Source organism: Protopterus annectens, chromosome 16.part0 (genome assembly GCF_019279795.1).
Source record: "Protopterus annectens isolate FY-2018-M chromosome 16.part0, PAN1.0, whole genome shotgun sequence".
Lineage (NCBI taxonomy): Eukaryota > Metazoa > Chordata > Ceratodontiformes > Protopteridae > Protopterus > Protopterus annectens.
Window position 1 is genome coordinate 29,965,978 of NC_056750.1, and position 23,948 is coordinate 29,989,925.

Sequence of the window (23,948 nt, forward strand, 5' to 3'; positions counted from 1 at the left end):
AGTGAGCCAGTTTGCTACTCATCTGGTAAGATACGGACTAATGCCTAGATGAGAGAGTTTTATCTATTATGCTTGAGTGGGGAATAGTGTAGAAGGCTTTGGCCAAGTCAAGGTATCCAATGTGCACCATCTTCACCTTGTCCATTCCTTTCGTGACTGTCTCAAAGAAGTCAACCAAATTTAACAGACACGACCTCTCCTCGATGAAGCCAAACGGTGTGGGATAGAGTGTTTGGAGGTTGTCAATGTTCTTGTTAATGAGGTCCATGATAATCAGTTCCATAGCCTTGCAGATCAGGCTAGTTAGGCTGACGGGTCTATAATTTCCTGAATCAGTGGACGCACCCACCTTTGTGCAAAGGGATCATAGTGGCTGTCCTACACTCAGCTGGGACAAAGCCGGTTCTCAGGCTTTGGTTGAATAGGGCACCAAATAGTGCTACAAGTTCCTGCAGGATGCAGCCTGGGATGTTATCAGGTCCCATGGAGGCTGTATTTTTTGCCTTTGACAGGGCAGTGATGACCTTTTCCCCTAGAGATAAGGGGAGAGGGCAGGTACTGGGGATGTCCTGATTTACTGACGGGAGAACAGTGGAGTAAAGTTTTTGCTGAATCTGTCAGCCAGCAAGCTGGCTATATCTACAGCATTTGTGTATGTGGTGTCCTTAACGACCAGTTCTGAGCAGATCCGGATGCTACCTTTGAGACTGTGGACGTATATGAAGAAGGCTTTACAATTATCCCTAGTAGATGTGGCCAATCTGGACTTAAAGTTTGCTTTGGAGGATTTCACTAGTGCTCTTATTTGCTTGTTTAGGCTAAGAAGAGATTGCTTCCAATCGGGCACCTGCTCCTTCTTGATCCTGGACAGCAATTTTTTTCTTTTGTTATAGAGTTTATTTATTGCAGATGTCCACCAGACAGGTTTACTCTTCCTTGCAGAGGATGATTTAGTCCTGTCAGGTATTCCTGATTCCATGCATCTATATAAATGCTCGTATAGTACTTTGGTGTAGATTTGGACATTGGTGCCAGTTCCCACAGAAGGGGGGGGGGGGTGAAGCTGTTTATACCACCCTCAGGAGGTTGTAATCACCTATGGAGGAGTTTTTATGTTTGACCCTAGTTGGGGTGGGGGAGAGGGGTAAATTCGAAAGTGGCTACTTTATGGTCAGATCTTACCAGGGAGGATGATACTGTAGGGATGCTGCAATGGTTACTCATGTTGGTTAATAGCAAGTCCATGATATTATCACCTCTTATGGAGGTATTGACTAGCTGTTCTTTTTTAGTCTACATACCTAGTTCATAAAGAATGAGGTCCATTTTTCTAGGAAAGCTATTTTCCATCCGGCTACTTGTGGATGTTTAATTTTTAAAATGATTTCATATTTCAGTGAAAAATGTTATTTCCTTTGTGTATTTGATGGGTAATGTTATCTTAGCGGTGCTGAGTGTGCCACGTTGCCTTTTTGTTTTGCTAAGTGAATGGGGAACCAGTCTGCATTATGTTACTTTATTTTGTTTTAATCTTTAACTACAACTGCAGATTTTGTTTGGGAAGTCATTTTGGTGAGCTAGGACTTTGAGGGGAGACAGAAAATGTGTGTGCGTGCACGTGTTACACATATTTAGTTTGCAAATATCTTTCAGAAAAACGGCGTATATAAAAACAGCACTCATTTTGTACAGTTGAATGTTAAACAGCAGTTGTACTTAAACAGTAGCCAGTTTTCGTTTTTTTTATGTTAGGACTGGGAGTCGCTGTATGCCCTAACCGGGAAAAGCCGAAAGACACACACACACAATTCTCATCAGTTTTAAAATGTGGAACAATTGCATTACTTTTGTATTTATTTTCTCTCACCAACTGAATACATACTTCTCTAACTTTTTTAGAGAGTTTTAGGCTGAAAAACTTGTACACTCACAGTATCATATTATCTTTTGTTTCCAAAGTTGTTTGGCTTTGTTAAAGATGACCTTTATCTGCATGTCACCATCAAACTGTCTATACATAAACAGCAACTATTAAAAAGGCATTTTGTAGTTATTTTTGTACTACACAACAATAAAATGAATTTGGTTTTGTTGTTTGCTATCTGATTTATGAATAGGAAAGTACTACATTTCTTAGCTAAAATTATTTAAATGAGTTCTAAAACCTGCTGATGCTAGCAGAGGGGTGAAAGTGTGCTGATGCTGGGAGAGTGGGGAAAATTTTTGCTTAGAAAATGGTCTAATTACATACAGTTCACTTAAAGTTTCAAAGGGGTAAGTAAATCAATACACATGTTGAGCCTAATGCTAAACAGCAGCTCCGACTTACCGCATCAAGTCCACACACCAACAATGGTGGTTGGCCTAAGCTGCGGTGGTGCAGCGGTGACTCACAGCAAGAGGTTCTACCTCTGTGTGGAGTCTGCATGTCCTCCCCGTGGTAGAGTGGCGTTCGAAAGACACGCATGAATGGGCGTGCCTTCGTTGAAAGTTGGGCGTCGGGCTGGCACCTCGGCACCGTAAAAATCTACTGGCAATCATTAGTGGACCGGAGTTCTGCTGTGACAACCCCAAACCAGGAAAAGCCGAAAGAAGAAGAAGAACATAGCACTGCTATTTTTCTCCTGTTAAGCCTTAAACGGTTTTAAAAAAAAAGCATTCTTGAAAGCCTAGCTTGGTGCAGTGTCAAACAAGCCATGACTGCAACAAGGATGCAAAAATGTGATCTACAGATTTTTAGCAGTTTGGTACAGGTTCCATAAACACAGTTATATAAAAAAAGATTTGCAATGAAACTGCACGCTACTCTTTCTTAATGCTGGCAACACATGCAGATGTGTTATTATTCACAGTTTTAAATAGCATGCATTTTTTAATTGAAAGAGAAAATGCAACAGTACTCTGTATAGTACATTCACATTAGCGGAATCAGTCCTGTACTTGTTAGATTTTCAAGAAAAGCAAGTCAATAAATCCTGCATGCAGTGCAGTTCAGAAAGCAAGAGTGTTATAAGGAAAGGTGGTACCAAGCTCCATCGTGGTGGGGAAGTAAGTCGCTATGCTTTCTCATACATACATACTTGTTGGCTGTTTCGACTAAGCTGTCTTGCAAATGCTTGCATAAAAATATCTTAACATAAAACAGTACTGTGACCTGCTACAGAGAGCAGTGTAAAACAGTGGCTGCAGATGTTCAGAAGTTCATACTGCAGCTCTTCCGTCAGTAACTTGTAATGCGTAGATACTGACACGTGAGGAAAAAGGAAAAGATCAATAAGGCTATGTAGGTGAACAAGCACAGTTAGATCATCTCTGCTGCTGTCAAAAGTAACTGGGAAACTGGTTTACTAACATGCAGTTACAGAATTGGGCTTTAATGGTCTGATTCAGCATTAAGGCTGACACTGTTCCTTTCAAATTCAACTCAGAGACGCTTTTGGTATGGTGAAACTAACAGTAATGGATGAAATACGCCAGCAGCAACAGAGCTCTTAACTGAAGTCGCTGATTGACGCATACCATACAAGTTGCACCACATTTAGCTGGAGCTAATGGATACAGTGCAAGCTTGTTTACTTGAGTTGATGGCAGCCCTATCCATTTGTGTTTCTTCTGTATTTTTTCAAGATTATGGGCTTTAAAGAGACACTTCTCAATCACAAACCTATCCTTAATGAGCTGTGCTATTCATATTCTGTACACTTTTTTATGTTAGCAAGTCACTTCAGCATCCTGCCACAACTCTTTCTTACAAGGCTGTCTTCATTCAGTTAACGCTATATTTATTCTAATTACAGCCAGTGGAGGATAAGCACTGATGGAGCTATGACACAAAATGCATGCTGTACATTTACAAATCACTTCAGTTGAAAACTCAGTAATCCATTCATTGCTAAAACTTCACACAGTGCATACAAACACATACACACACATTGTTGGCCCTGTCAGTGCAAAAATTTCTTACCTTAAAGAGAGTAGGGTGAAAAAAAAAAACAGGAAAGTCACGATTTGAGAGTGTGTGTGCATGTTTGCAGATGTGTTAATAGTTTACTCATGCTAAAAAGAAGCATTTTTATTTATTCTAAACACACACAAATTAGGCTGCATAATGTCTGAGAGACTATAAGGTGAAGGAACTAATTTACATCAGGTAAATATTAGCAAGATCAGGCCCACAGTTAGCATTATTTGGGATTCTACTGTATTTACCTATCAGAAAAAAATTGCTTGCTAGTGACATTAAGGGGGAAAGGAGCGGATAAACATGTGAGTGACAGCAGGGTCTTTCCCCCCTAAATGATGAGAGAAGACTACAGCCTAGATTTACTGCAAATAATTCAAAGTTGCATATTTTACTATGAGAAATTCCAGAAATTATCAACTATGATATAGAAGGTCCATTCTCCAAACGGGACATTAAACTGAGGTCCCATCTATCTGTTCTGGTAATAGTTCAGATAAATATTAAATATCTCACTGTATTGCTTCAGTAAAGAGAATTTTTTTCAACATCTTGGGCAGAAGTACATTCCATCATGGGTCATCATGACTGAAAACGGGTAATTCTGATTACAGCAGCTGCCCTTTTATACATAAAACTGAAGAACAAAATGACAGAGGAGAAGTGAGTAAACCAAATATACGGCATTCAGGTTAGCATGACAGATGTGTAGGAAGAGCTCAGAATGTTACACTGTGGTGGTAGAAAAACTCCAAGAAAGAGGAAACTGTAACGCTGCTCCACAGTGCTTTTGTAAGGAGAATATGGAATAGCAGGAGCCATCCTGGAGGCAATATTTTGTGTAGGAAAATAAAATTTTTAGGGCTGACTATAGAGAAGGTTAAGTGAAATGATGCTATATGTCCAAAGCAGTTGTACCATGAGAATTATGATGCGTAGCATAAGAATGCAGAGCTTAAACGTAAGAACAAAGGCACGAGATGGTGGAAAAACAGAGCATTACACAGAAATGGAAGAACAGGGGTAGGGAAGCAAGAATATGACTGGGAGCAGCGGTAGAGAAAATTCTAAACTTTCTAGAGGAAGAACTGTAACATTTGGCATGTTACACCATACTGAGCCCATGTGAAGGTCTTAAAATAGGAAGGGGGCAAGTAAAGCAAACAGTGCATGACTATCTGTTATTCCACTGAACATGTGCAACAGTCTCGCTTCAGTGGCCTGTTCATTTAAACAATTCCAAATTATAGATGGTTAACAACAACATTTCTAATGGAGTCTTAGCAATAGAAAGCCTTAAACTGATACAAGCCTTCTAGTTTAGAAGAGAGACTTTGGAGTGATTAAGTATCAGTTTTCTGTACTTTCTTGCTGTACTTAACTGTTTTCCACCTAAATGCAGATTTTCCAGCGTTTATTGTGATTTAAAAGCTTGTTTTTTTCACATATTGTACTTATTTGACTGCCTGCACTTTTAAAAAGCTGTTTTTGGTTTAAATAATTTAACTGTTGTAGGCTGCACACTAAAGTGCGATAGCCTTTTCTGATCGTTTGTAGTCGTTTAAAGCTGTTTTAAGTGCATTTTTTTACTGTTTTTGCCTTATCTTTTCAAAAAAAACAAAAAAAATTCATTGTTTCCTGCCTTTCTAAGCTAGTATAGTCCAGTTTTCAGGCTAGTGCTGAATTCAGGGCTGTGCTACTAGTTTATGAGTTGCCCATACCTTACTTGGATAGAAGGAAGTTTCTCTGTTCACCTGTGAGAGAGGGGAGCTTTGAGCAGCCTGTCTGTCCCTGGAGGAGTGGTTCCAGCCCAGAAGTTAGTAGTTTATTGGCCATTTTGGGCTCATTTCTATCTCTTTAATTTCCCTACTATAAAAACCGCGTTTGCATGGTTTTGCACAACGGGCAGTGCTGGTTAGCTACGGTTAATTTATTCCCGGCTCCACTAATTCTCCTCTTCAGTTTTTCCCTTGTAACTAGTCTAACTCTCAACCTAAGCACTCAAAAAGCATCTTACAGCCCAGCACTTGCTCAGACCTAATAGCAAACACTAATGTACCCTGACACTGATTGCCCAGCAGGGCAAGGCTCTTTATTCACCCCTCACCAACCAAGTGACTAAGCAGCTCACTCTACTATTCAGGCATGACCAAAGGGCAACTTCAGGTGCACTCTCCAGTCCAGCTGGTGAATCTAGGTATTCTGAGGCAATGTTACAACTACATCATGTACACAGACAACCCTCTCCCCTCCTACCACAAAACACTAACATATGTGAGAGATGCAATTACACAGCCAAACTGGAAGCTAAGCTGTCTCCACCCAAGACTGGAACAGACAGTCAAGAGGAGAAGATTAACACTTGCACCACACCTCCAGTCGCACACAGACCTACTAAAACAGCACTGGCAAAAAATACACATAAACACACAAAATCATACTCGGAGGCTCTAAATAAAAACCTGCAAAAGCATAAGAGACCTCCAAAGCAGACACCCAAACAACCTGCACTTCCCGTCATAAACCTTTCAACACATAAAACACAAAATCAGTGTGCCACACAATCACAGCCCTTAAGGTGAAATAACATACCTAACACACTAGTAATATGTGACTCTATAGTCAGGCACACTGACGTCCCACTCACTAGGCTGGACAAGCAGAAGGTTACTGTTAGCTGCCTGTCGGGAGTCAGAATCCGCCACATAACACAAGCCCTCAGGTCACTCCAAAACAAGTACAAATATGACTCTCTCATTGTTCATGTTGGTGTGAATGACCTGAGATGTACCTCCCTGGACTACATGAATAGAGACATGGAAGAGCTCTCTGATCATGCAGCCCAGGCTGGTATGACCCTGACCCTGAGTAACATCCTGCCCTCACCAAGAATGATACCTCAGTATAAAGAATAAATTATCAATTTCAACAATTGGCTAAGCTTCTGGTGTCATTCAAAGGGGATCCAGTGTCTGTCAGCCTGGGACGACATGCTCGACAAGTCGCGTTGCTTCGCAAGAGATGGCTTGCACCTGTCACCTCTAGGCTTTCGAATATTGGCCAAGGCTCTTGCTGCCCCCATAGTGCCTTTTTTAGGCAAGGCTCAAAAGTCAAACCCACCTCCGTAAACAGCACAATTAACAAAAAACTGAGGGTTATGCTACTCAATGCCAGGAGTTTAAATCTCAAAATGCACGCGCTTGAAGCACTCCTCGGTATCAAGAACATCAACATCTGTGCAGTAACTGAAACCTGGTTCAAGGCTCCAGAGAGCACCCCAGCACTACCAGGCTACAACTCATACCACACGTTTCGGCCAGAGAACACGGACTGAAACACAAAAGGAGGGGGTGTATCCATATTCATCAAGGATACCTACACCTCCAGGTTAGTGGCGCAGCATGATACCTCTGAGATCATCCATGTGCAACTAACATCGGGCAAATCTGCAATGCAAATTTTGGCCTGCTACAGATCACCCTCCATTACCCAGGACCACCACTCCACCTTTCTGGAGACACTGGAAAACATGAAGGTCCTACCGAACACCCTGATATTGGGCGATTTCAATTACCCTGCCATTCACTGGGAAAACTACTTGAGTACAAATTCCCAGGAATTCATCAACTCAAACGCCCTGGATCAGCTGGTAAACTCCCCTACCAGATGTGAAAACATACTGGACCTGGTCATCACCAACATGTACGACAGGTGTTCCACATCAGAGGTCAACCCGTCACTGATTATATCAGACCATAAACTAATCACTCTGGATGTCCACACCCCACCACCACCCCCAACTACGGAAACCACAGTAAAAAACTTGTCTAAAGCAAACTTCACCTTACTTAAAACAGAGGTGTTAAGTTTCACAGCCCCCACGCTAAAGGATAACGCTGCCCAAGATGCAGAAACCTTTACAAATGCACTCTATGAGCACCTACAAGGATGCATGGATCGTGCCATCCCTAGCAAAACCAAGACTCACTCCTCCAAGAGAAGGAAACCAGTTTGGTGGACCCCTTTAATAAACAGGCTATACAATAGAAGGAGGAAACTAGTTCAGAAAAAAAGCAAATCCCAAGAAGGAAAGACATCCCTGATCAGTATCAGTAAGAAACTAAGGTCCCTCATGAAATCATCCAAGGCTAACTTCGAAAGTAAAATAGCCAAGGATTCAAAAGACAACCACAAAGCCTTCTTTAGCTATGTTAAGAATCTAAGTGACAAGTCGCAGATATGCACTGAACTAGTGCAAAATAGCACAAAATATACTGAACCTACTGATATTGCCAGCATCCTGGCAGACAGACTCAGTGCAAACTTCACCCCCCTCTCACCTCCAAAAGGGCCCACAACAATACCGAAAAAGTGTAGTGTCCCAAAAATCACAGACGCACAGGTGAAAACAGCCCTTTCAAAAGCCAAAAACACAGCGTCAATGGGAACAGATGGTGTCCCAGGCTGTGTCTTGCATGAACTAGAGAATGAAAGTACAGTTTTGTACCTACCATAAATGTAGATGTTCGAAGATCCACATTGCTGCAGTCCTAACACTTGGGTAGTCCGCTGTCCCTCGGTGAATATCAGAGTATATTTGACTGACATCAGAACGTCAGGGTACAAATGCGCATGACCGACGTCATATCCTCAGTCTTTTCTTGCCCCAGATGTCAGAAGACCCTAAAAAGAAAGGTCAAAACCCATAGACAACAACTAAACAACCAACCAGCCTAACACCAAAAATATGTACAATATATACAACATATACAATATACACAATATACCTCAGATGGATAACCCAACCCACACAACCACCTCAAACTACAGAGGGAAGGAGGGAAGCAATGTGGATCTTCGAACATCTACATTTATGGTAGGTACAAAACTGTACTATGTTCTTCATCTCACATTGTTGCAGTCCTAACACTTGGGTAGAATCCCAAAGCAGAGGCAAGGGAGGATGGCTAAACTATAATGAAGCAGGAGCTGCCAAAATGCCCTGCAACACAGCAGTGGCAAAACCAGCCCTGGATTTAGAGTACAATGGAAGGTGGTAATGCCTAGAGAAGGTATGCACTGAACTCCAAGTGGCTGCCTCCAAAATATCCTTAGTTGCCACCCCCCTCAAAAAAGCTGTTGAAGTGGCAGTAGCCCTAGTGGAATGAGGCCTAATCCCAGCTGGAATCTCTTTGCCATGATGGGAATAACAGAAAGCAATGCAAAATCCAATCCACTTAGAAATAGTTTGTTTTGACACGGCCTTGCCTTGAGAGCACAAAGCAAAAGAAACTAATAACTGCTGAGATTGTCTGAACCCTTTAGTTCTGTCCAAATAATATCGCAACTGCCTGTGAACATCTAAAGTGTGCAAAATCTTTTCCCCTTTATTTTGGGGATTTGCATAAAAAGTAGGCAAATTAATAGTTTGGTTTAAAGCCACACTAGAAACCACTTTAGGCATAAAGGAAGGATTAGTAGATACCCTATCCTTATGGAAAATTAAGAAAGGCTCAACTGCCATAAGGGCCTGCAATTCAGAAACCCTTCTTGCAGAGGTAATGGCCAACAAAAAAGCAGTCTTCCATGATAAATATTTCAACTCAGCAGTAGCTGCAGGCTCAAAAGGTTGTAGAGTGAGTTTCTCCAACACAAAATTGAGATCCCAAGCAGGAGTAGGAGCCCTTCGTGGGGTCTTATATTCTTTGCCCCTCTAAGAAATTGCTTGAACAAAGGATGAGAAAACAATGGTGGGTCACAGTCGTAGTGAGCTGAAATTGCTGCAGCATGAATCTTAATAGAAGAGAAGGACAAACCTTTGTCCAACAACTCAGTAAGATATTGAAGAGCCACACTTAAATTAGGCTCAGAAACATCCAAATCCTTAGCTGCACTCCAAAACAAAAATCTCTTCCATTTATCTGCGTACACTTTCCTTGTACTAGGCCTTCTAGCTTCCAAAATCACATTCAAAACTTGTTGTGGAAGTTGAGACCCTCTATGGTCTAAAACAGAATATGCCAGGCTGTTAGGTGAAGAGAGTGAAGTTTGACATTGAGCAAATGACTGTCCTCCTGGGACAACAGATGTGGAATCAAAGGCAAAGGCCATGGAGGCTTCCGTACTAGACTTCTCAGTAATGGGTACCAGTGCTGTCGAGGCCAATCTGGAGCTATCAAAATCATCCTTGGCTTGTCCTGTCTGACCTTCAGAAGTACCTTTGGGAGGAGAGGCAGAGGTGGAAAGGCATACACATGAAGATTTTTCCCAACTGAAAGAAAGAGCATCCACTTTCCAAGCTGTGGGATGAAACCGCTTTGTGCAAAACTTTGGCAGCTGGTGGTTTAGTGGAGAAGCGAACAGATCTATGTCTGGAGTTCCCCAGAACACTGTCAATTTCTGAAATACATGAAGATCCAGTTTCCATGGGGATCCATGATTTGTCTGCTTAACACATCTGCTAAGGAGTTCTGTGCTCCGGCAGAAACCTTGCCTGAAGACTTAGTTGTAAACTGAGAGCAGTCTCCCACAAAATCATTGCTTGCCTGCATAGAGGATAAGAATGTGTTCCCCTTGCTTGTTGATGTACCACATGACAGTTGTGTTGTCTGTTAGAATCAACACCTGCCCTGGAAGAAGTAAATCCTTGAAAGCTATTAATGCAAACTGGACTGCTAACATCTCCTTCAAGTTGATATGTAGATGCTGTAGTCTGACAGGCCACTTGTCTTGTATCCACTTTCCGTTTAGATGAGCTCCCCAAGCTTTGTCAGAGGCATCTGTCGTTAAAATTTGACTCGCCTCTGGCCGGGTCACAGAGAGTCCCTTGTTTAGGTGACATTCCTGAGCCCACCACAAAAATCCCTTTTGAATGCAAGGTATTATTGGAATGACAGTGTCCAGATCCTGGCAGTGCTGTGTCCATACATTTTTGAGATACCATTGCAACTTCCTCATATGCAGTTTGGCATTGGGAAGCACCAGAATACAAGATGCCATGAACCCTAAGGCTTGAAGGACTGTCCTTGCAGTCAGCCCGGACTGAAGAGATAGATGATGGAAGTAAAGGGAAAGATTCTTTTGTTTGTCCGGGGTTAGAAAGGCCATCTGGGATGCTGTATTCAGTCTTACACCCAGAAAGCACATGTCTTGAGAGGGTACTAGACTGGACTTTATTTCGTTCACAGAATACCCCAGGCATCTTAGCACTGCTATCACATATTCCAAATGACGAAGGAGCTCGCCCTTCCTTGAGCCAGAATCAGGCAATCGTCCAAATAAGGATAGATTTGTATTCCTTTCAGCCTGAAGAAAGCTATCACTGGAGCCAGAACTTTCGTAAATACTCTGGGTGCAGTAGATAAGCCAAAGGGCAATGCAGAGAACTGATAGTGAGAAGTCCCAGTCGCAGATACTTCCTGCAACTTAACCTGATAGGAACATGAAGGTAAGCCTCCTTGAGATCCAAAGTTACCATCCAGTGATCCTTGCCCAGCAGCGGTAAAAGCTGTTGTAACGTCAACATTTTGAACTTGGGAATGTCCAGATAAGTGTTGAGGATAGATAAATCCAAAATTGGTCTCCTCGTGTTCCCCTTTTTGGTACAAGGAACAGGCGAGAATAAAATCCTAGGCCCCTTTCTGGCATAGGAACCGGCTGTATGGCCCCTATTTGGAGTAACAGAGAAATTTGCTTGTGAGCCTCTATTCTTTGTTGAGGAGGAATGTCTGGCATGCCTTTGAAAGGAGGCAAGGTATGGAAATAAAACCTGTAACCATGATGTATGATATCCAATACCTATCTGTCTTGGGTAATCAAACTCCAATTTTCTTTGAAAAGTGCCAACCTTCCTCCCAAAGGTGCTGCCAGGCGAGAAGGGTCTGGCAGCTGAAAAGGTAGGTCATTGGGTCTGTTTACGAAAGGACTGACCCCTGCCCTCACCCGAAGACTGTGCAGGAGAACTCCCTGTTCTAGGCCTGAAAGAGCCCTGACCTCTGCCCCTGCCACGTCTAGATCTACCCCTAGACTGGGAATCATAAGAAGGATATGTCCACCCCTTAGTAGGCCAATTTCTACTAAACTTTGGAGGCTGAACCTGCAAAAAATCCTTAACAGTCTGCATAGACTTAGCCTTGTCTTCCATTTTCTTTAAAACTGCCTCAACAGGAGAACCAAACAAGACATCAGATTGCAAAGGGGCATCCAAAATCCTAGTTTTAACATGGTCAGATAAATTTTGATCCCTCAGCCAGGCATGCCTGCGAAGAACTGACCCAGTGGCAGCCACCCTAGAAGAGGCCTGTACAGCATCAAAACCACATTGCAAAGAATGCTTACCCACCTGTTCAGAAACATGCACTAAATCTTGTAACTCTTTACAATCAATACCTTCAGAGCATCAACCTTAGATTTCAACTGTGAAAGGAGATAATTTTGATATTTCAACATGTGAAACTGGCAATTCAAAGCTCTCATGGCAAGAGTGGAAGAAGTATAAACTTTCTTTCCCCATCTATCCAAGGCCCTGGCCTCTTTATCTGCAGGAACCGGATTCTTGACAACAGAAGCCTTAACACCCTTAGGCCCCTGGCTAACAGTTTCTGGGTCTGCCCTAGGACTTTTAAAAGATACTTATGAGCTTCAGGCACCCTGTAATACCTATCTGGTTTAACAGGAGCAGGAGGCAAAGAATCAGGATTAAGAGAAGCCTCTGCAAACACATCTTCCACCACATTCAGAACAGGAGGTATAGCCAAAGGCCTATGCTGGGGTAAAACAAAAATTCCCTAAGCCTTTTCCTGGAATCAGAGAAGTCCTGACCTTCCCATTTAAAATGCTCTCTCATGGAGTGAAGGGTTTCTGAAAAGAAAAATCCTCAGGAGGAGAAGCAGAAGGAGTAGAATCATCCACATCAGAATCAGAATAATGAGAATACTCCTGCAAGTCTTCAGCAAGACTCAGACACATCCAAGCCTGCTCATAATCCCCAACACTGGTTCCATCCTAGGCCTCTTATCAGGAGGGGCATAGAGCCTCTAATTAAAGTAATTAAATCTTCTGCCATTTTAAGCATGTGCTTCTTGGGCACAGAACCAAGAACTAGGAGTGACACCCACAGAAGCTAAACTAGACCTGCCTCTAGGAGAAGCCTTGGAAGCAGAAAGAGAGGCCTAGACCCCTTAGGAAGGGAGGGAGTACAGTTATCTGAGAAGCCCCTACAGCCTGACCTGTCTCCTGGGAGGCCACATCCTGTAAAATCAAAGTTTCTCCCTGGGACTCCAGAGGCCTCCGCCGGAACCACCGGTTCCACTGACCTCTAAAGAACCGGCGTCCGTTCGGACGACTCCTCTAACCTAGGCTTAACTGCCTTGTCCTTGCGCTTCTTTGAGGAAGCGGCCGGAGCATCCGACGGCATATTGCAATTGCACCGCTTCCCAAAGACCAACCTGGCACAATCCAACCTTCGCTTTATAGTGCGTTTATTGAACCTAGCACAAAGCGACACCCAACAACGCCGTGCTCAGGTCCCAAACAAGGTATACACAAATTATGGTAATCCCTATGCGGTATCTGTTTCCCACAAGAAATACAGTTATTCACTTTTCTGACATCTGGTAAACCACTGAGGCAAGAAAAAAACAAAATATTCCCCAACGGGGTACTTAACCAACTCTGACTTCGGTCTGAAACTCCGAATTCGAAAAATTTCAGAACGCCGAACGGCACTTGCAATACTGCTTCTGCATCGGACTATGCGGCAAAAAAGACTGAGGATATGACGTCGGTCATGCGCATTTGTACCCTGATGTTCTGATGTCAGTCAAATGCGCCTTGACCGACGTCAGCCTTATACTCTGATATTCGGGCCGACCGAGGGACAGCGGACTACCCAAGTGTTAGGATTGCAGCAATGTGAGATGAAGAACATCTAACCCCCCACCTAAACACGCTGTTCAACCTCAGCCTCTCCACAGGATACGTGCCCATAGAATGGCACACAGCAACAGTTATTCCTCTCCACAAAGGAGGGGCCACAACTGACCCTGGTAACTATTGCCCCATAAACCTGACTAGCCTGGTCTGCAAGGCTATGGAGCGCATCATCATGGAACTCATTAACAATTGGGAACCTCCAAACACTTGACCCAGCCTAGTTCGGCTTTGTTAAGGGCAGATCATGCCTACTAAACCTGACTGACTTCTTCGAGACAGTCACCAAGGTCACAGATGAGGGAAGGATGGTTCACACAGCCTACCTTGACCTCGCCAAGGCTTTCGACACCATTCCCCACTCGGGTATTACAGAAAATTTCACCAGCCTGAACATAAACCCCTACGTCATGAGATGGATTGCCAACTGGCTTACAGACAGAACTCACACTGTAAGAATAGCGGGCTCCAGGTCTGACTCTAAAGCAGTCACAAGTGGTGTCCCGTAAGGCTCGGTCCTGGGACCGCTACTGTTCAGCATATACTTCTCAGAAGTACAGGCAAACACAGGAGGACTATGGATAACCAAGTTCGCCGATGACTGCAAACTGGGAGCCATAACTGACTCTCCGGATGACAGGGACATCCTTCAAAAGAGCCTTACTGAGACAGGCACCCGGTGTCAAAGTGATGGCCTCCAGCTAAATGCCAAAAAATGCACAGCCATCCCATTTGGGAAAAACAAAACACACACGAATTATCACATAGGTGGCAGTCCCCTTAATACAGGAGAGGTAATAAGAGATCTGGGGACCCAGGTAGATAGTCATCTTTCCTTTGACAATCACATTGCCAAAGTAGTTAGGAAATCCTTCTATGTGGCCCATCTAATTATTAAAGGGTTCATATCTAGAAATAAAGAGGTTATAGTGCCCCTGTACTCGTCACTCATTAGACCCATCTTAAAGTACAATGCCCCATTTGGGATGTACCTCACAAGACACTTCCAACAGCTGGAAAGACCACAAAAGTACCTCACCAAGAGGATTACTGGCCTCAAACATATGTCCTAATCAGCCTGACTGAAAAAACTCTGGCTATACTCAGTGGCATATCGCTTACTCAGAGGTGATCTCTGCCTGAGTTACAAAGCCATGTCCAACTCAGAATTGATGGACATGCTTCACCTAAAGAAATCCAAGTCACTGCGAGCCACTCGCTCTAGTGAGCTAAACCTCGCCACAACAATAAATAGAACATGTTGAAGGGATAGCTTCCGGTCACAGAGACTCCCCATGCTTTGGAACAAAATCCCAAATTACATCAGGCAGAGCCCCTCACTAACACTCTTCAAGAGAAACCTTGACGAGTGGATGGGTAATAGAAAATACTCCCCTGGGATCACTTCATTGGCACTGCTTGACAGAGGATCAGTTAATTAATCAATGGGGTAGCGAAAGCAGACACACACTGGCTAGGCTTATAAATGCCCTCGGGCAGATAGCCTAGTACCTACCTATGAACCTATGAAAATCAACAACTGACTGACCTGTTTACAATTTTGGTAACACAAGTTTGATTACCTCCCTGGGGTGCCAGCTGGGAGGGGGTGGATTAAGTGGCTGACATCCTGCTCTCTCTCACTAAGGAAAGATATGGCAATTACTGATTTGTCTGCTTGCTCCCTGGTACAAGCAGGGAGAGAAGATGGGTGGGGGTGTGTGGAATTTTAGGCAAGCCCAACAAAAGTTACACAGGTAGTGTCAGAAATTGAATCATAATGTGCAAGACCACAAGGCCGCTCATGCTGTGGCACAATGGCAGTAGTACATGTTAACGAACTCTAGGATACTACACTAGGTTCATAGGTGTTTACTAGACTAACGACCACAAGGTCTTTTTAAGTCTAGCCATGCATCCCAAATCTCTGACAAATTCTGCCACCCCTGATGAGTGTAAGCATGGGCCTGGGAGATGAACCATTTGCAGGTTACTTGTGTCCATTAGAGACATAGGTGCCAAACCAGGGATGAATTTCCGGTTTCCCATCCAATTGTCCAAGCTGCACTTGAACTGGGTTAGGAAGGAACTCTGATTTACATGGATGGGACAACTGTTCCATAGATGGGGTAGTCTCATACCTCTCTCTCCAGCAGGTCCTATTTGTATCACAGGCAAGGTTCACTTACGCCCCATTTTCTTTTAGTGACTAACCTCTGTGGATGTTCCAGTTGTTGGATATGCCTGGTTAGGTACCTACCAAAGGGGGCACTGTACTCACTGACAGGTCTGATGAATGCGGAATACAGTGGAATAATTATTTCCTTGGACTTAGATGCCATACTTTTGTTTATAAGTTGCCCAACATAGAATGATTTCTTCACCACTGTAGATGTATGATGGTCAAAGGCTATATTACTATCTATGTGTGTCCCTAAGTTCCTGACTACTGGGTCAGCTCTAAGGGGTGTGTTATCAGTATGATAGTTACCAGGGATGGATGACTTCCCAAAGGATACTATTATGCATTTCTTGGCATTTAGTTTTAGTCCATGACTCTGACACCAGTTGTTTGTCTGTGTAGGTCCCTCCTGGAGAACATTTGTGTTAGTGTGAGATTCAATGACAGTTCCTGATTTGCAATCATCTGCAAATGTTGTCACCCAGAGACCACTGACATTGGTCTTGACTTCAGAGAAGTAAATGCCAAAAAGGAGTGGTCCAAGGACTGATCCCTGAGGTATTCCACTTGTGGCGTAGAGGTGGACTCCCCAATTCTAACTTCCTGGGTCCTGTCTGTGAGCCAGTTGGCTATCCACTGGGTGGCATACGGGTTTGTACCCAACCTCCTGAGTCTCTCAACAATGCCCGAGAGGGGTATTATGTCAAATGCCTTGGCCAGATCAAGGTAGGCAGTGTGAATGATAGTGCCCTCATTAAGGCATTACAAAAATGTCCTAGCAATACATGTGCAGAATAGCCCTTACTTACTCCCCCAAGTTTGTCTAAAACGGAGAGGCTACTGGGGTTAATATGTGGCAAAAGGCAGGAGAAAGAAAAAACTTCAGAAAGTGGAAACAGGATGACAAAAAGAGATAATAAACATACAAAATCTTAAGATCTTTATCAGCTGCAGCAGTCCTCAAAGTAACGTCTGCTACATTTTGGATTACAATCTATCTTCTCTGACTACTTTCAAACTTGTTGACTTCTATACTCTTATCTATCAAGCTAAAAACCGATGCCCTTTTTAAACAACTTACTTTGTTCTGTGATTCAAATCTGATATATCAGATAGCACTAAATCCCTAACCTCTGATGAATCCCTTCAATTTATAACCATACAGATATTACATAATGATTCTGGAACACTTTATGGCGTTAGTTTGACAAATATCTGGTGGTTCTACACATCACTGATATCCCTAGTTTATATTATAAGCCTAACATGATTTAAATTAACAGTTAACACTTTTACTGGACTTAGATTCATAGGTAGCTATTACGCATGTGGTCCAGGAAACTATTAAAGGAACCTAACCCAATTTCTCAAATATTCCAAAATATTGTCTGGTCAAATGACTCGCTCAGGGTTGCATAGTAGGCATTTGGAGACTGAGGAAATTAAACCCTGGACTGTATAAAACAGCTTAACAACTTAGAACACTAACCTGTATGCTAGCTGTCAGACTTAAGGCACACTACATTATAACAGCACTATTTGTTACTAGGAGAGAAACAGCTAATTGTACGTATGTACACACACACACACACAGACACACACACACACACACACACACACACACACACAGACACACACACAGACACACACACACACACACACACACACACACACACACACACACACACACACACACACACACACAGACACACACACACACAGACACACACACCAGTCACTAACCTGTGAAAGACTTCTCTTGCCAGTGAGGAACATTTTGTACCTTCAGACCATGAAATTTTGCTTGAACATAAGCTGGGGTGACATTTCTGAAAACAAAACGGGTAGAAGTGTTATATACCACCAATATTGAAAATGTACAATGTAGGTAAAAGTTTGCAATACCTGTACTTTAAAATGTAAGAAGTTAATAACCTGACATGCCACAGTTTTTAAATCTGAGTTAGAGATTTGCACATTTTCAGAATACCAACTGAGCTAGCAGCAAACAAATGCATAATATGGTAAAGCTTATCCACCTGTGGTAACATTTGTACACTTCTGTGTTACATTTTCTGTAACAGACTTCAACATTTACATCCTCCTACCTGCAGCTACAGCCTTAAAGGGATACATCTCTCACTGTCTTATCTCTGCCTTGTGTCAGCTGTAGCACATATGTTGGGCTCTATTTGAGATGTAATTACTGCTTCAGTCTCAACTAACATGAAAACTTCTACAGCTGAATATTATGCAGTGCCACTAAAAGTAAATGGAAATGATGCCTGCACAAATGAAACTAAAGAGGATCATTTCTACTGCGAGATGAAAACAGTGTTACAGCAATGAACAGACTTTACAAAATTTGTTTTTACATTTTTCCATTAAAAATAATGTTTTCAGTCTTAAAGTTCTACTTTCACATTTCACTCTAAAAACCATTAAGCTACCATTTTTTGTTTAAATTATGAATCCATTACAATCATCTTTCATATTTTGATGCAATTTGACAGAAAGTTGTATTTTACTAAAAGAGAAGTAACAAAACAATCAGGTGAACTGCATAAAACAGCTTCTACTATGACAGACCATAATGCAAATCCTTGCATCACAACTGCCTGCTCATATAAACTCAGAAATTATCCATGACACAGAATGCTATAGGACAGCTACGTGATTTGGTGGGGAGGGAGGGAACCCGCCCAGTCCCTTAGTTCCATAGCTGCACAACACTGAGGAAGAGACAGAATTTCCAAAACAGTGCCGTCTCAGGCAATCACCCATTTCACTCTAACATAACAGAGCAAGTGATTTATGAGATTTTGTGGGTGGAGGACACACACTTGGAAGCCCAAAAATCACTGTGTGCAACTTTTTCATATCTGGCAGAGAGGAAACCAATAAGAAACACATTTTTGTTTTAACTTGCATCTTTGGATTAGACTGTCAATCAAGCAAATAGCCTGGGTGACTAAAGTTATGAGCATGATAAAATGGGTCTACTTCTAAATTTTCAAACTTTCAAAACATCAAATTGCTTATGGTAGAGACCATAAGATTGATGTTTTGAAAGTTCAAATTTTTTAAATGGAGATCGTTGTACAGTGCAGAATGATATCTTTACTGTTTTCCTCAGCGTAGTGAGATCTCAGAATTGGTATATTTAATTAGTGGGGGGGGGGTGCAGGGGGGCTTGCCTCCCTGCAAAAACATAAAAACAAATTTTGTTTTTATTTTTTTATTTAGATTTCAAATTTTCAAAATCTCAATCTTATGGTCTTGGACCATAAGCAATTCGACATTTTGAAACTTCGAAACAGACCCGATAAAACGAGCATATAGCATACAAACACTAAACCATTCCAAAATGCAGGGGAATAACTCATTACATGGTAACAGAGAAAAATTCAGAAATACTGTTAACCGAAGAAAAATAAAATATTTGTCAAACTTTTTGCATTTTGCAAGGAATCAGGGTTCATAGGAAACTACTGATGTTTATTTGACCAAGTTAAAAATCAAGCAAAACACTGCGAATTTAGTGAGTTGTATAAATCATAAATCAGAAAAGTCTGTGGTATTACAATATGAGAGACAAACTATTGAGAACAGCAGATCTGATTCTGTATAAAGACTGGACATATACAGAGCAAACAAATTCTACAGTATCCAATTGAAAGAGTTAACAAAAACTGTAGAAGTGTGCAAAATGAAAAATCAAGGAAAAAGTGAAAGCACAGAACAGTAATATGACAACATAAGTATGCTCAGCATGGCAGTCACGAAACACATAATTGAAAATAAAACTGTGTGCCTTAGATGTGATAATGAACAGGAAGGGAAGTACTGCATTACATCTGATCAAATTTCTAGACAATTAGGTTGCAGAAAAGTACAGTTTTGTACCTACCATAAATGTAGATGTTCGACTGTAGACACTGCTGCAGTCATTACACTTGGGTTATCCTGCCGTCAGACGGTCCCGCAGTCGGCCTGAGTTCCAAAGTCTTGGTCCGGCGTCGGTTGCTGTCGCCTCTTCCCTGACGTCAGTGCGACAGGGGGTATATAAGATGCAGCAGACACCATTTTCTTCAGTTTTTCTTGCTCCAGATGTCAGGTGCCCCTACAAAGGTAGGCAATGCAAATTGCTAGTAAAATATATACATAATAGAAAGGCAAAACACCATTTTTAATTACCAGCAAATACTCCCTTTAGGAAATAAGAGTAGAAGACCTAGGTATGTACCAGAAGGTAAGAGGGGAAGGAGGGAGGGTAACCTGGACTGCAGCAGTGTCTACACTCGAACATCTACATTTATGGTAGGTACAAAACTGTACTATGTTCATCGTGTGACACTGCTGCAGTCATTACACTTGGGTGGAATCTCAAAGCTGAGGTAGGATGGATGGATCTATAAGGCATTAGGGGTGGCTATAAGGCCCTGCAGCACAGCAGTGGCAAAGCCTGCTCTGGATTTGGAATATAAAGGCAAATGGTAATGTTTGGTGAAGGTATGTACAGAACTCCATGTTGCTGCTTCTAAAATATCCTTGGTGGGCACTCCCCTGAGGTAGGCAGTTGAAGTGGCTGTTGCCCTGGTGGAGTGAGATCTAATGCTGCTAGGTACAGGTTTCCCATGGTGTGCGTAGCAAAAACGTATACAGTGAGCTATCCACTTTGAAATAGTCTGCTTTGAAATGGCTTTTCCCTGTGTTCCTGCAGCGTATGCTACCAATAATTGCTCAGATTTTCTGAAAGCTTTGGTTTTGTCCAAGTAGAAGCGTAATTGTCTGTGAATGTCCAAAGAATGTAGAAGTCTCTCCCCTTTGTTCTGTGATTTTGGATAAAAGGTTGGCAAGTGAATAGTTTGGTTCAGAGCCACACTTGATACTACCTTTGGCATAAACGTAGGGTTAGTTCTTAAGGACACCCTGTCCTGGTGGAAGATGAGGAAAGGTTCCACTGCCATTAGTGCCTGTAATTCTGAAACTCTTCTTGCTGATGTTATTACCAGGAGCAGAGCAGTTTTCCAAGAGATGTATTTTAATTTTTCTGTGTTAGCTAGCTCAAAAGGAGGTAAAGTTAATTTTTCCAAAACAAAGTTGAGGTCCCAAGTTAATATAGGTGCTCTACGGGGTGGTCTCATGTTTTTTGCCCCTCTAAGGTACTGTTTGAGCAAAGGGTGTGAAAAAATTGGTGGATCCATGTTGTAATGAGCAGAAATGGCTGAGCCATGAATCTTGATGGATGAGAAGGACAGGCCCTTGTCCAGCATCTCAGTTAAGTATTGGAGAATCTGAGGGATGTTTGGGACAAGAGGGTCAAGGCTGTGAGCCTGGTTCCAGGCACAGAATCTCTTCCATTTATCCGTGTAGGCTTTCCTGGTGCTAGGCCTTCTGGCCTCCAGAATGACATCCATAACAGCTTTGGAGAGAGGCAATGCTTGCTTGGTTAAGGAATTTTCCATGCAGCTAGATTTAAGGTCTTTAGCTGGCTGTGAAGTATCTGATTGTTGTGTTGTGTTAACAGCTGTGGAATCTGAGGCAAAATCCAGGGTGGTTCTTGTGTTAAGTTCTTTAAGATTGGATACCAGTGCTGGCGTGGCCAGTCTGGTGCAATCAGGATCATCTTTGGCTCTTCCTGCCTGGCTTTTATGAGTACCTTTGGGAGGAGAGGTAACGGAGGAAAAGCGTATACTTGCAGGTATTTCCAGCTGAATGAGAGGGCATCCACTTTCCATGCTTGTGGATGGTAGCTCCTTGTGTAGAATTTCTGTAGTTGGCAGTTCATTGGGGATGCAAACAGATCTATGTCATTTTCCCCCATTTTTGTGCTATCATTCTGAAAATTTGTGGACTCAATTGCCATTCGTGAGGATCCATGATGTTTCTGCTTAGGTCATCTGCCAGTGTGTTTTTCTCTCCTGGCAGTAATTGTGCCTGTAGATGAACTTGGTACTTTAAATCTGTGTTCCACAAGGTCATGGCTTGTCTGCAGAGGGGGTAGGAGTGTCTTCCCCCTTGCTTGTTTATGTACCACATAACTGTGGTGTTGTCTGTCTTCAGTAGTAGTTGTCCTGGATGTAGCAGATCCTTGAAAGCTATAATTGCATTTTGTATAGCTAGCATCTCTTTTTGATTGATATGGAGATGCCTTTGTTCTGTGGGCCACTTGCCCTGAATACATTTTCCTGCCATGTGTGCTCCTCAGGCGTAATCCAATGCATCTGTTGTCAGTCTTTGCCTGGTTATGGGTTGAGTAAAAGGCTGTCCCTTGTTGAGGTGACAAGCTTGGGCCCACCATTGAAATTCCTGTTGAAGGCAAGGAATCAGTGGTATTACTGTTTCCAGATCTTGACAGTGTTGGGACCATACACTCTTTAGGTACCATTGTAGTTTCCTCATATGCAATCTGGCATATGGAATTAGTAGTATGCAAGATGCCATGAAGCCCAAGGCCTGCAGAATTTTTCTTGCAGGGAGTTGGGTCTTTGTTGCCATTAAATGAAAATATTGAGTCAGTTGTCCTTGCTTTTCTGGTGTGAGATAAGCCATCTGGGCCGTTGTGTTTAAGCTGGCACCCAGGAATATTATCTGTTGTGAGTACACTAGTTTTGATTTATTTTTGTTTACTGTGTACCCCAGGCAACTTAATAACTTTTTTACGTACGCCAGATGCTTTAGAAGAATGTCCTTGCTCTTTTGCTTGTATTAGGCAGTCGTCCAGGTATGGGTAAATTTTAATTCCTTTTTGCCTGAAAAATGCAATTACTGGTGCCAGGCACTTTGTGAAGACTCTGGGCGCAGTAGATAAGCCAAAGGGCAGTGCAGAGAATTGGTAGTGCATTGAACCTGCTAGAAATCTGAGGTATCTTCTGCAGTTTTGTCTGATAGGGACATGCAGGTATGCCTCTTTGAGGTCCAAAGTCACAAGCCAAGCTTTCTTGCCCAGCATGGGAAGAAGCTGCTGTAGTGTCAACATTTTGAACTTCGGAACATGCAGGTAAGTGTTCAGAGAAGAAAGGTCCAGAATGGGTCTCCAAGCTTTGTCTTTTCTGGGAACCAGAAAGAGTCTTGAGTAAAATCCTTGGCCTTGCTCTTGTGGTGGTACCTTTTGAAAAGCTCTCATGTCCATGTGTGTTGTAATTTGTTTTTGTGCCTCTGCCCATTGATTTGGTGGCAGATTTGGCATTCCTTTTAACCTTGGAAGAGTGTGGTACTGAAACCTGTAACCTTGAGATATGATGTTGAGAACCCATTTGTCTTTGGTGATGCAATACTAATTGTGATAAAAAAGAGCCAGTTTTCCTCCTAAGGGAGCTGCCAAGAGAGAGCTGTCTGGCAGCCGTAGAGGGAAGTCATTGAGACTGTTTTTTATAAGGTTGGGGCCTGTCTTCCCCTTCTTTCTGGCCCAGTGTACCCCATTGTCGAGGTCTGTAAGGGCCTTGTTTCTGACCTCTACCTCTTGGACATCTATATCTGCCTCTTTGAGGTCTGTCTATGACTGGAAAGGACCAATTTTTTGTTGGCCAATTTCTGCTAAAATGAGGAGGTTGTACATGTAAGAAATCTTTGACTGTTTGCATAGATTTTGCCTTATCCTCCATCTTTTTTAATACCTCCTCTGCCTTGACTCCAAGCAACACATCCCGCTGTAAAGGTGCATCCAGTAATTTGGCTTTAACATGATCTGGTAGCGTATGTTCTTTTAACCAAGCATGCCTTCTAATGACAGAGCCTGTAACTGCTGCTCTACAGGAGGCCTCTAAGGAATCAAAACCACATTGCAAAGTGTGTTTTCCCACTTGTTCAGCTGCATGCAATAAATCCTGCATCTCTTTTAAATTAGGAGAATCTGTATCTGGAAGCATCTTT

At 42.5% G+C, this 23,948-nt stretch overlaps 1 long non-coding RNA gene across 1 annotated transcript in view; it reads right to left on the reverse strand.

Annotated features, from left to right (window-relative positions):
- LOC122790828 overlaps positions 1–23,948 on the reverse strand; it is a 191,929-nt gene that overhangs the window by 83,187 nt on the left and 84,794 nt on the right. Inside the window, exon 2 of the long non-coding RNA XR_006363044.1 lies at positions 17,817–17,902. This is a non-coding gene — a long non-coding RNA (uncharacterized LOC122790828). The remainder of the gene's footprint in view (positions 1–17,816; positions 17,903–23,948) is intronic.